Here is a 12,134-nt window from a genome sequence, read left to right on the forward strand (position 1 = left end):
ACCTAGTCCCACTGAATGGCAGAAGTCTAATCTTGGTAAGAGTTTGGTGTCAGCGTTGTGACTATTTGACCCAATTCAATCCAACCTCTTTTTCAGAGAAATGTGGCTTGTTAAAAGTAATCCCTGGTGGTCAGAGAAAAGACAGGTCAAGGATTTCATCCCCCAAATGCCTTATGTGGTGCCACAAAGAGACATTCATTCCGAATACAGTCTTGTCTACTTGGCCTGGGTCAGAGCTACTCCTTAGTAGGAGCAAAGATAATTTTACACACTGGGAAGAGAAAGCAGAATGTAAATGTTTTAAGATTTGTCAACAGTGGAAGGCACCCAATATTCTTTCTAAAAGAATGGAGAAAGAGTCATGGTCACAAAAGTAAGAGAAGCAAAAATATTTTAGTTGAAGTGGAAAATGGCTGTAATTATCCGTTATATTTGAGGTGACATGTGTTCATTTGGTCTCCCAGGTAGCCATACACCCTTTTACTGTTAACAGAAATTTGTGTATAACTCTCTTTCCTTCTAAGTCCATGGAGCTTACTGGATTAAGAATTTGTGGTCGAGAGTTATTTTATTTTATCTTAATAGTTGAAAACTGTAGCGCTGGGGCGCCTGGGTGATTCAGTCAATTAAGCGTCTAATTTCAACTCAGGTTACCATCTCATAGTTTTTGAGTTCAGGCCCTGCATTGGGCAGTCCGCTGTCAGTACAGAGCCCTCTTCAGATCCTCTCTCTCCCTCTCTCTCTGTCCCTCCCTCTCTCTCCCTCTCAAAAATAAATAAATATCTGGGGCACCTGAGTGGCTCAGTGGGTTAAGTGTCTGACTTCAGCTTAGGTCATGATCTCACAGTTTGTGGGTTCAAGCCCTATGTCGGGCTCTGTGCTAACAGCTCAGAGCCTGGAGCCTGCTTTGTATTCTGTGTCTCCCTCTTTCTCTGCCCCTCTCCCACTCACGCTCTGTCTCTCTCTCTCTCTCTCTCAAAAATAAAGAAACATTTTTGAGGCACCCGGGTGGCTCAGTCAGTTAAGCTCCCGACTTCGGCTCAGGTCATGATCTCACAGTTCGTGGGTTCCAACCCCACATTGGGCTCTGTGCTGACAGCTCAGAACCTGGAGCCTGTTTCAGATTCTGTGTCTCCCTCTCTCTCTGTCCCTACCTTGCTCACGCTCTGTCTCTCTCTGTCTCAAAAATAAATAAACATTTTAAAAAATTAAAAATAAATAAATAAATATTGTGTAAAAAGAAAAAGAAAATAAACATTTAAAATAATAATAGTAATAATAAAATCTTAAAAAGAAAAACGCAGTGCCCCTGTTCTTTGGCCTCTCTGGTCTCCGGTGGAGAAATCCATTATCATCCAGTGTTTGTCTGTAAGTAACGCCTCATTTCTTTCTGGCTTCTTTCAAGATTTTTTTTTTTATGTGTAGTATTCAGAAGCTCATTTATATGTGTCTTTGTGTGGCCTTGTTTATTTATCCTGCGTGGAGTTAGCTCAGTTTCTTGAATAGGTTTATGATTTTGGCCAAATTTCTAAAGTTTTCAGATATTTTCCTTCAAACATTCCAATACTTCTTTCTCTTTGCTCTCCTTCTGGGATGCCAATAACATAGATGTCAGCTCTTTTGTTATCGTACTACAGGTTTCTGAGACTTCGCTCACTTTTCTTTCAGTCTATTTTTGCTCTGTTGTTCGTTACAAAGCTGTAGTGATCGAGACAGTATGGTACTGGCACAAAAAGAAACACATAGATTAATGGAAGAGAACAGAAAACTGAGAAATGAACCCACAGCTACATGGTCAACTACTCTTTCACAAAGCAGGAAAGAATATCTAATGGAAAAAGACAGCCTCTTCAACAAATGGCATTGGGAAAACTGGATAGCAGCATGCAAAAGAATGAATCTGGACCACTTTCTTACACCAGACACAAAAATAAACTGAAAATAGATGGAAGACCTAAATGTGAGACAGGCAACCATCAAAATCCTAGAGGAAAACACAGGCAGTATCCTCTTTGACATTGGCTGTAGCTACTTCTTACTAGATATGTCTCCTGAGGCAAGAGAAACAAAAGCAAAAATAAACTATTGGGACATCAGCAAGATAAAAAGCTTCTGCACAGTGAAAGAAACAATCGACAAAACTAAAAGGCAACCTATGGAATGGGAGAAGATGCTCGCAAATGACATATCTGATAAAGGGTTACTATCCAAAATATATAAAGAACTTCTAAAATTCAACACCTAGAAACCAAATAATCCAGTTTGAAAAAAGGGGAGAAGACATGAAGAGACATTATTCTCTGTTATTTAAGTTGGGTAAACCGTATTGGTATATCCCCAAGTCTACTGGTTCAATCCTCTCTCATTTCTGCTCCAGCTTTGAACTCATCCGGTTAATTTTTTAAAAAATTTTGTTGAATGTTTATTTATTTTTGAGAGAAAGAGAGAGAATGCGTGTGAGAGAGAGCCGGGGAGGGTCAGAGAGAGAGAGAGGGAGACACAGAATCCGAAGTAGGCTCCAGGCTCTGAACTGTCAGCACAGAGCCCAAAGTGGGGCTGGAACCCATGGACCACGAGATCATGACCTAAGCCCAAGTCGGAAGCTTAACCGACTGAGCCACCCAGGCGCCCCTCATTCAGTGAATTTTTAACTTCAGTTACTTTATTTTTAAGTTTATAAAGTCCACTTTGTTCTTTTTATAACTTTCTCCCTTGCTGAGAGTTTGTACTTTTTCCTTTGTTTCAAAAGAATTCATAATCACTTGCTGAAGCATTTTTAAGACAGCTGCTTGAATATCCTTGCCCGACCATTCTGATTAACCTTGGTGTTAGCATCTTTGATGGTCTTTTCTCATTCAACTTGCGATGTTCTTGTTTCTTGGTATGGGGAGTGATTTTTTTATTGTATCCTGCACATTTTGGATATAGTATGAGGCTCTGGATTCTATTGAATCTTCATTTTTTAAGCAGAAAGTCCTCCTATTTTGAAATCATGTGAAGGCTGGGTGTATCGGCTCCGTTTCCTGCTGAACTTCACTGACATCACCTCCAAAAAGTGGAGCCAAGACTCCCATCACACCACCTTGTTGCAGACAGATGTGGTAGGCCTTCAGTCCCATCCTCAGCCCATTAACATCTTTCTTGAAAAAGTGGTGCACCTACTCAATCCAACTTATTATCTCAAAGTGGGAGTGTAAGTTCAGCTCCTTACTGATGCGATGGGGGGGTGAGGGCTACAACGCAGGGGGCTGACACAGCATTTCGTGGAAGGGGTAGAAGTTCAGCTCCCTACTGGTCCCAACTCATGAAGGGCGGGAGTAAAGTGTCAATTAGCTCCGCCCCTCACCACCTCATTCTACCTGTTGATGCCAGTGGGGGGCGGGGAGGGTGGCAGCTCAGAAGACAGGTGGAGAAAGCAGAGTGTTGAGTAGCCCTGCTTCACACTGCCTCATTCAGTCTCCTTGCCGTGAGGTTGGAGGGGGAAGCTCAGCTCTCCGTTAAACCCCACTGACCTCCAGAAGCAGGGAAAGTGGAGCACAGACTGGCTCCAACTTACATTGCCTTATTGAGCCTCAAGGTTGCTAGATTACGGGGCGGAGATTCAGTGCGCCATTGGACTTGGTCAAATACTGTAATTTGATCCCTCCCCACCAGTGCTCTGTTCAAGAAAGGGCTGAAATCAATCCGAGATAACTCAGTGTTGGGACTTTGTGGGGACAATTGGGAAATATAGGGTTATTAAGAGAGCCTCTCTCTTTGTGCTGGACTTGAGGTTGGTGGGAGTAGACCTGGAAACTATGGAGACTGCTACCTAATGATTTAAGGAGAGTTTAAGACTCTTTTGTCTTCCCTATACAGTAAACACAGTGGTTAGGTACATATACCTGATTTCAAAATGTAGCTCAATTATGAGACTTTGATCACAACATTTTTACTAAGTAAAATGGAAATAATAAAAGTATATCCCCTACAGGGCTATTTCAAACATTTAATGAAGTAATGCACGTAAAGCAGTACAACCAATGTTTGGCATGTTGTGAGTTCTCGCTAAATGGAAACAGTGATGAATAATTGACAATGGTTGTTCATGGCAAGCCAATGTCTTCTCCTTTCCTTTTATCTTTCATAGGACTGAGCTCATGGTAAGTGCTTAATAAATATACCAGCACCAACCAATGTATCAGGAATTAGCAGATTAAAACCTGCTAACTCAATTTTCTATCCCATCACAATACTTGTTTTAATGTAAAGATTAGAGCTGGCTGACCAACTGTACCCTCACCATCTGCTGTCCCCACAACATATCAGTACTGTCTCTTCCACATCTGTCTCTCCAGGGATTCTGTATCAAAAGCAATTTCCCATGAGACTGACATCCTTATAGCTGCACAGAATAAAAACTCCTTATCCACAGTAATGTAGAGACTCTTCCCTTCCTCCTCTAGTTTCCCAGTTTCCCCCTTGTCACTTTTTAAAAATAAACACAGTAGAACTTGGATTCGAGGAATAAAAGTTGTGAAGAACAGAACGTGAAAAAGTGTCAGATGACACTGGTATTAATATTGCGCTTCTGGAGTCGTGTTAGGGTTTTTAAGCTGGTTGTGTAGTGAGAAATGCAGACAGATTAATAGCACCTTGCCCTCACCGGCACAATAAGAACCATTCTGCCAGATTGCCAGAACCTCGAACAAGGGAGCTGTAAAGTGAGTTTTATCCGAAGGCGACCACATTCAAAAAGCTTTTCTTATTCCAAACTCCAATTGTCAACATCATCGGGGAAAAAAATGGCCCGGGATTTACCACTGTCTCATTCACCACAGCCTGGTTGGATCTTTTCATTCCACTTTGGTAATAGGTATGAGTATATCTCAAATGATATTGTTATTTGTAACACTGATCCTTGAGATATCATGGAATTTCTTTTTCTCCTAAACTACCCTGCCACCAATCTGTTTGTGACAGTACTTAGTCCCATTTTTACTTCTTTCTATCATGCCTTTATGATCCCAAGAGTGGTATTCTCAGCAGAGGGTGACTCAGCCACTCCCCAGGGGGACATCTGGCAGTAACAAGAAATGTTCTCGACTATCACAACCTGAAGGAGAGTGAAGAGGTGCAGGCCAGTGCTATTGGCATCTAGTGGATAAAGGCCAGGGATGTTGCTAAACATCCTACAACATACAGGATGTTCTCTCTCCCCCAACAAAGCATCTGGCCTACAATGTCAATAATGTCAAAGTTAGGAACGCTGATCTAGAAGCTGGAAAACAAGATCATATTTCCAAGATATCTTTGCAGCCAGAGTTCCACACATGCTCAATTGGAAAGCAGAAGTGAGATCCATGAGACCACAGCTGTAACGTCCTTCGGCAAACTCACTGGCAGTGGTGTTTCATTCTTCTGTGGAGTGGTTCTAGGTCTACCCTCTGACCCCTAGATCCCAAGTGGCAAGTGTTAGCAGCATCAAGGTTCCCACTGGAAGTATCCGATGGCTTATTTGCTCCTACTTGCATAGCATTCAATTTTGTTTCTCTGGCCCTCCTAGACATTCTTGTAAGTGACATAATGGCCTATAATAAATCCTTTTCTGCTTAAACTAGTTAGAGTGCATTATTTGGTCTGCAATTAAGGATCCTAAGTAATACAGTAAGTGATTATAGGCAATCAATCTTCAAGAAGATGGGAATGTGAGATTGATTACAGTTTGAAATCAATGCAGATTTAGTTAGCAATAGAAGGTGGAACTCGTGTAGGCATTGGAGGACCAAGTGGCTGCTGCTATATGGGAAGTGGATCGGTATGGTGGATTAAAGATGGTCACAGGTTTTTTTGTCACTCATCCATCTGTTCCTTCCCTTTCCCTTGAACATAGGCCATCCCTATTATTTGATTCAGTGAGTAGAGAAAGACAAAATTAATCCTTGTAACTAACTTCAGAGGCAGGGCTTTAGATCTGCAGTATCTGCTTTTATCACTTAGAATACTTAGATTTAGCCGCCATGCTGTGGGGAAGCCCAAGCAGCCATGAGACAGACTACTGGGGAGTAGAACCAAGGTATCCTTAGCTGATAACCCCACCCAAATTTCCAACCAACATCCAGCATCAACTACCAGCCATTTTGGTTATCTGTCTTGAATGTCCCAGGTTCTGTTGTCCCTCTGATGCTTGTCATCTTAGCAGTCACTACTAAATAGTCAATCCACAAAACTGTGAGAGATAATGATTGGGTTATTATTTTAAGTCACTAAGTTTTGAAGTGGTTTGTTACACAGCAATAGATAACCAAAATAATTGGCTACTTCCAACTATATTGACAAGTTTAAAAAATAAAATGACAAGTTGAGGATTTAAATTCTCTACTCAAGACATAGCCAGGGAGTCAGTTTCTATAACTAACTTGAAAGAAGGTGGCTACAAAAATTAGATGCCGAGTCCAATTCTGTGGGATGCCCAAAATTCAACATAGATGGAATAAACAACCTGATTGGATCTCTTGTGTACAAGTCAGAGCACTGATTTGGAAAGAATAAGATGTTGAGAATAGGAATGGTTGCATTTGAGAGAATTTGAATGATTCTGAAGACATCTAACCTCCCAAATCTGCCAACAGAAATTTATTGCCAGTGGAAGGAGCCCCTCTTTCTCTATCTGATGGCACTGGTCCTGTCCAGTAGAACAACCAATAAAGACATCATCTAAGGTAGATATCATCACAGAAATACCAATTATTCCCCTGCCTGAATGTACTACTTCTCAGAAGCTCCAAGCCTACAACTAGAGTCAGGGGCATCAACAAGCCCTGGGGCATCAGTTACAGAATAACTGATAAAAGAGGGGACACACTCAAAGAACTAAGAGATTTTGCAGCTGAATTTAGTGATATGAGTTTATTCACCAGAATGGGTTCACAACTCTCTTTTCCAGTTATTATGGCATGTGGCACCATGAGCAGCAAAGTCTCCCATGACACCCTGTATGAGGTGGTGAAGAAAGTCCTTCATGGGAACCAGTGCACATGCCTAAAGTTTTTGGAGATGGTGGAGTTTCAGATCATCTTGAAGAACAGTGACCCTCAGAAGGACAAATGTTTCTGGAGCACTGTCAGGCTTAAGTCCACTCCCCATCCCAAGTTCACCATCTGTGTTTTGGGGGACCAGCAGCACTGTGATGAAGCCAAGCCTGTGGATGTTCCCCACATGGAGATTGAAGAAACTCAACAAGAATAAAAAAAATTAGTTAAGAAGCTGGCCAAGAAGTATGATGCCCTTCTGGCTTCAGGATCTCTGACTAAGGAGTTCCCACAAATCCTGGGCCCAGGCCTGGCAAGGTCCCTTCCTTGCTGACCCACAATGAGGACATGGTGGCCAAAGTAGATGAAGTGAAGTCCATGATCAAATTCCAGATGAAGAAGTTGCTGTGTCTGGCAGTGGCCATTGGCCATGTGAAGATGACAGATGATGAGCTTGTGTACAACATCTACTTAGCTGTCAATTTCCTGGTGTCATTGCTCAAGAAGAATTGGTGGAATGTCCAGGCTTTATACATCAAGAGCAGCACCCTGGGCAAGCCCCAGTTCCTGTACTAAGCCACAACTTAATAAACCCTAGTGCTACCACTATCTGTCTGCCTCTGACTAGGGAGAGAGAGGTGTTTTGTGAGCTGACATTGCATGCCATAGCACTGTGCTGATGACTGCAGTTTCTGGCACTCAGTGATGGATAATCATTTTCTCCACACTGCAAACCAGAAAGTGCATTCTATCTTCAAAACCGCACAGTCTTATTTAGATCTCTTGGATACTTATAACATGTAACAGTAGGGTTGTTAACCAGGACTGAAGTTTTTCTGGTAACCCTGAGAGGGACAGATATGGACTCGGATTCCAGTTTCAATTGTTCCCACTGCTTACTAGTGGAAAGAGGGGCAAGATCTTCACAATGAAGACATTTACTCAGCCCTTGGCAGCGTGCCTAACCTGTGCCTTGAAGTTGCTTCCCTTTATGCCATGGATTCTTTCCGTAGGCTTTTTGTTTGGTTTTATCCCTCTAAGTTGTGAGTTTGGGCTCTTGGTCTGTAGGGACCACAAGGAATATTCCAGATGGAGATTGGGTTCCTAGATTCTTCAGATGGGAGTGGCCCACAACCCTGAGAAATTGAACTAGTGTTTGCCTATCTGACCCCCACATTGAATATACTATGTTCAGGGTAGTAATTTACTGTGTGAGATGTTTAGGAAAACACAAGTCAGAGACACGTACGATATTGTAATCCATTGTCCCTATTTTCTAAGGGAGCTTACCAAATGGGTAAAACCATGTTGTGGAAACTTCTAGGCCTTTTGCTCCGCAGGTAGGCTCTGCTCACTTCCTGACCTGAGGCACTTCCCTGTTGGAGTTCTTGCCTCTGGCACCAAGTACTGGAAAGCTGGTTTTTGGTGCTGTAGGAAATACCTGTGATTTAACCTTTTGACTTGAATCTTCTTGATTTAACTTTGGTAAGGTAACCAATTCATCTCTCCATCGTTTAATACAGCTGAAAGTCTATTCCAAACCATAAATTAAAATGTTGCACTTTCTCGAAACAAGCTTGAACCATGAAGAATACAAGGTTTTCACCAGAAACAAACAAATAAATAAATAAGTAAATTTTTAAAAAATAATAAAGGAAATCAATGGGCTCACTCTGGCATCTGGGAGTGGTTCTAAATGGCTGACAGAACTCTTGACTCAGTGGTGGCCTACTGACTTTGTAAATAAAGTCAATAGTCATGTAATTCCTTAATACAATGTAAGGAGAAAAAAAGGTAAGGAGCAAAGAATGCTGGAATAAATTTGTTGTAATTCATCCACTCACCCACCTTTGAGAGTGTTCAAAAAACACTCCCTTACCAAAGCATTGAGAAATACTTTGATGAGAACGATGACAGAATCTTTGAAAATCACTGTAGTGGCTGTACTCTAAGCTAGAAGTGAAAATGCAAGACGCTGCCACTGAGAAGGGCTTTCTGATCTGAGTGGTGTTGATAGGCTGGCACAAACACCAGAGGCAAAGCGAGCATGCTAGGCCACATGGTTGAAAAGACAGTCAGACTGGTTTGATCCCATAAGGGTCTCTACCCTGTGGTCTTTAAGACAGCTAAGGTCCAACTTGACCCAAGTCTTGAAAAACTCAAACGGGTGAATAGAAACTTGACTTCCATCAGCATGACAAAGGATCATCATCTGATCCAATTCTGAGAACTTGATCTCAGAATTGTGCCAGAATTCCTTGAAAAAAGGGACAACCTTAGTAACCCCCAAGCAAAGAGCTTGCAATAATCGTGTGTGTTTCAAATATCCTTCCTGGTCTTCCCCAAAGGAAACGGTGGTCCTGTGCCATTGTAACTGTGCAGTAGGAAACAGGAGATATATAGACCTTTATGGCATCATTAGACTGCATTATTCTGAGTTATCATTAATTCCTGGGACCTCGTAACACAATTGTGGACCAAGGCTGAAGGGGAGCTGATAGCAGAGTTTAGGCCTGGACCACCTAACAGTGGTTCAATGGATATATGAACCCATGTTAGTTCTTTCCCTAGTTCCTGAGTTCAGTCAAAGGGAAGCTCCTGGAGCTTTCCTCCATATGCAAATAGTAAACCAAAGACAATAATAGTTCCTATAAGAATACAAAGATTAATGCTACCAAGACTTGGAAAATCAACACTATCACAATCCCATTTTGTTTGCCTATGTAATCTGTGCAGAAGATGGATAGATCTTGGAGAATTATAGTGGCTTATTCTAAGCTTAATTAGGTTTGACCTCAATTGCAGCTAGTATTCCAGATGTAGTCTTCTTAGTGAAGCAAATCAATACAGCCTCTGGCACCTCGCATGCAGATACTGATCTGTCTAATGCATTTTTCTCTATCCCGATTAGCAGAAAATACCAAAAGTGATGATTAAGTGACCATAAGGCTGACAATTTAAAAGGAGTCCAGAGCAAGAGAAGGTTCTCCAGCTGGCCCAACTCGGCCTTTTGGCTTTTGAGATACCTCAGATCCAATGATGTTTGATTTATAATTGATCAAGTTGCTAAATGAAGCTTGCAGAAAGAAGTGTTAGGAGAATCATAGTTGCAAACCTTCAGAGATTGGTAGGAAAGTCATGTTCCTTTCTCTTTTTTAAAAACAGCTCTTTCTATGAGGTGACTATTGGCTCAGTCAGTTAAGCATCTGACTCGTGATTTTGGCTCAGGCCATGATCTGAGAACTGTGAGATAGAGCCCCATGTTGGGCTCCATGCTGGGCATGGAATCTGTTTAGATTCTCTCTCTCCCTATCCCCCTCACTCTTTCTCTCCTTCTCTTTCTTAAAAAAAATGGGAGGAAAATAATTAAAAAATAAAAAATAAATTAAAAAAATTTAAAAAACAGCTCTTTCTCAACATACCCGAATGCCACGAATCCATGAACACTGACATCATGAAATGGGAGTTGTCTAATCCACGGAGCCATAAATTCAGGCAAGCCCTGCATCAGTCCATCATCAAACGGATATGATATAAACAGAAATAGGTTTGAACAAATCTTTAAGATATAACTTATTTACCAGAGGCCCATACTTCCAGCATAGTTACTCCTGCCATATTGGTGTCCCAAACTTCTGAGAGTTCATATGATCAGTTGACTGAGGAGGAAAATCAAGCCTGATTTATGGTGCCAGTGAGAAATGGAATGCTATGCCATTTCAATTTCACTCAAGAATGGCCTTGGAGGACAATGGAGAAAGGGAGAATTTTCCAATATGTAGGATTTTAAGCAATTAGTCTTGTGATGCAAGGTCCAGGCATTTGGAAGAATAAGATTAGATGATTGGTAACAAGGTTTGAATGAAGGATGAGCAACTCTAAATGGGCCCAGCATAAGGGCATAGTTGCGGGCATCTGGGTGGCTCAGTCAGTTAAGCATCCGACTCTTGATCTCTGCTCAGGTCTTCGTCTCAGGGTCATGAGTTCAAGCCCTGCATTGGGCTCCATTATGGTGTGGAGCCTCATTAAAAAGAGAGAGAGAGAGTCAAGAAAGAGTAGTTGGACCCATGTGAGTGCTCAGAAAAGGTAGCCATTGCATAGGAAGTTCTCAATAATCATGTTGCAAATTATACCCCTGTGGATATCTGTCAACCTCTTTCTAAACACTCTAGTGACTAGGTTCATGGACGGTATGGTCACAGTGGCAAAGAAAGAGTGATACACAGGTTTAATAACAAAATTAATTCTGGCTATCATATTGCTCAGCACACCAGAGTCTTGTTTGCATTCTGCATCACTGTCTGAGGACCAAATTGCTATCTGGTAGCAACTGATTACATTGAACATGAAGGGACAGAATTTGTCCTTACTGGAATAGATACTCATTCTCTGCATGGATGTGTATTCCTCGTTTGCCACAGTCCCACCAGGCACGGACTCACTAAATACTTTGTTCAAGATCATGGTATCACATACAACACCATCTCTTCATTGTATAGCAGAAGAAATCAGGAAGTAAGTATCTAATGTTCATGGGGTTTACTTATGTTTCCATGTACCTCCTCATCCATAAATAGTTGGTCTTACAAAATGATAGAATGACGACACTACTGGAGACAACATTTTGAGAGATCGAATAACAGTCCAATAGCCTGTAATATATGCTCTGAGCAAATAAGACACCAATATTCCTCCTAGAGTGGATTCATTCCTCTTGTAGCCAGAATCTAAGGGAGCAGGAAACACAAATGGGAGAGTCAGCGGCTCCTCTGACTATCACAACTAATAATAAACCGTCTAAATAAGTATTTCCTTTTTATTTCCATAATTCTGGACTTTGCTGATTTAGGACGTCTTCCTCCACAAAGGCCACAATCATTCAGTATGAAGCTGAGACTTCCTATTGGCCACTCCATGTTCCTCAAAAGAAAGTGTTGGCTAACATGATCAATCTTTGCTATGAAGAGGGTGTCTGCCACATAATGTAAGTGAGGGAAAGTAATAGGAGAATCCAAAGGTTCCTGGTGCTGCCTTTCCAATGATAAAAATGAGTGAAAGATGCCAGAAGCACCAAATTGGTAATACTACCAACCCCCTAGAAACGAATGACCCACTAGATGAACC

At 41.6% G+C, this 12,134-nt stretch overlaps 1 pseudogene; it reads left to right on the top strand.

The window, feature by feature from the left end:
* Window positions 1-6,945: 6,945 nt before the first annotated feature.
* LOC131499308 (large ribosomal subunit protein uL1-like) lies at window positions 6,946-7,586 on the top strand (annotated as a pseudogene).
* The last annotated feature ends 4,548 nt before the right edge of the window (window positions 7,587-12,134 follow it).

The sequence above is a fragment of the Neofelis nebulosa genome, chromosome 17, assembly GCF_028018385.1.
Source record: "Neofelis nebulosa isolate mNeoNeb1 chromosome 17, mNeoNeb1.pri, whole genome shotgun sequence".
NCBI lineage: Eukaryota > Metazoa > Chordata > Mammalia > Carnivora > Felidae > Neofelis > Neofelis nebulosa.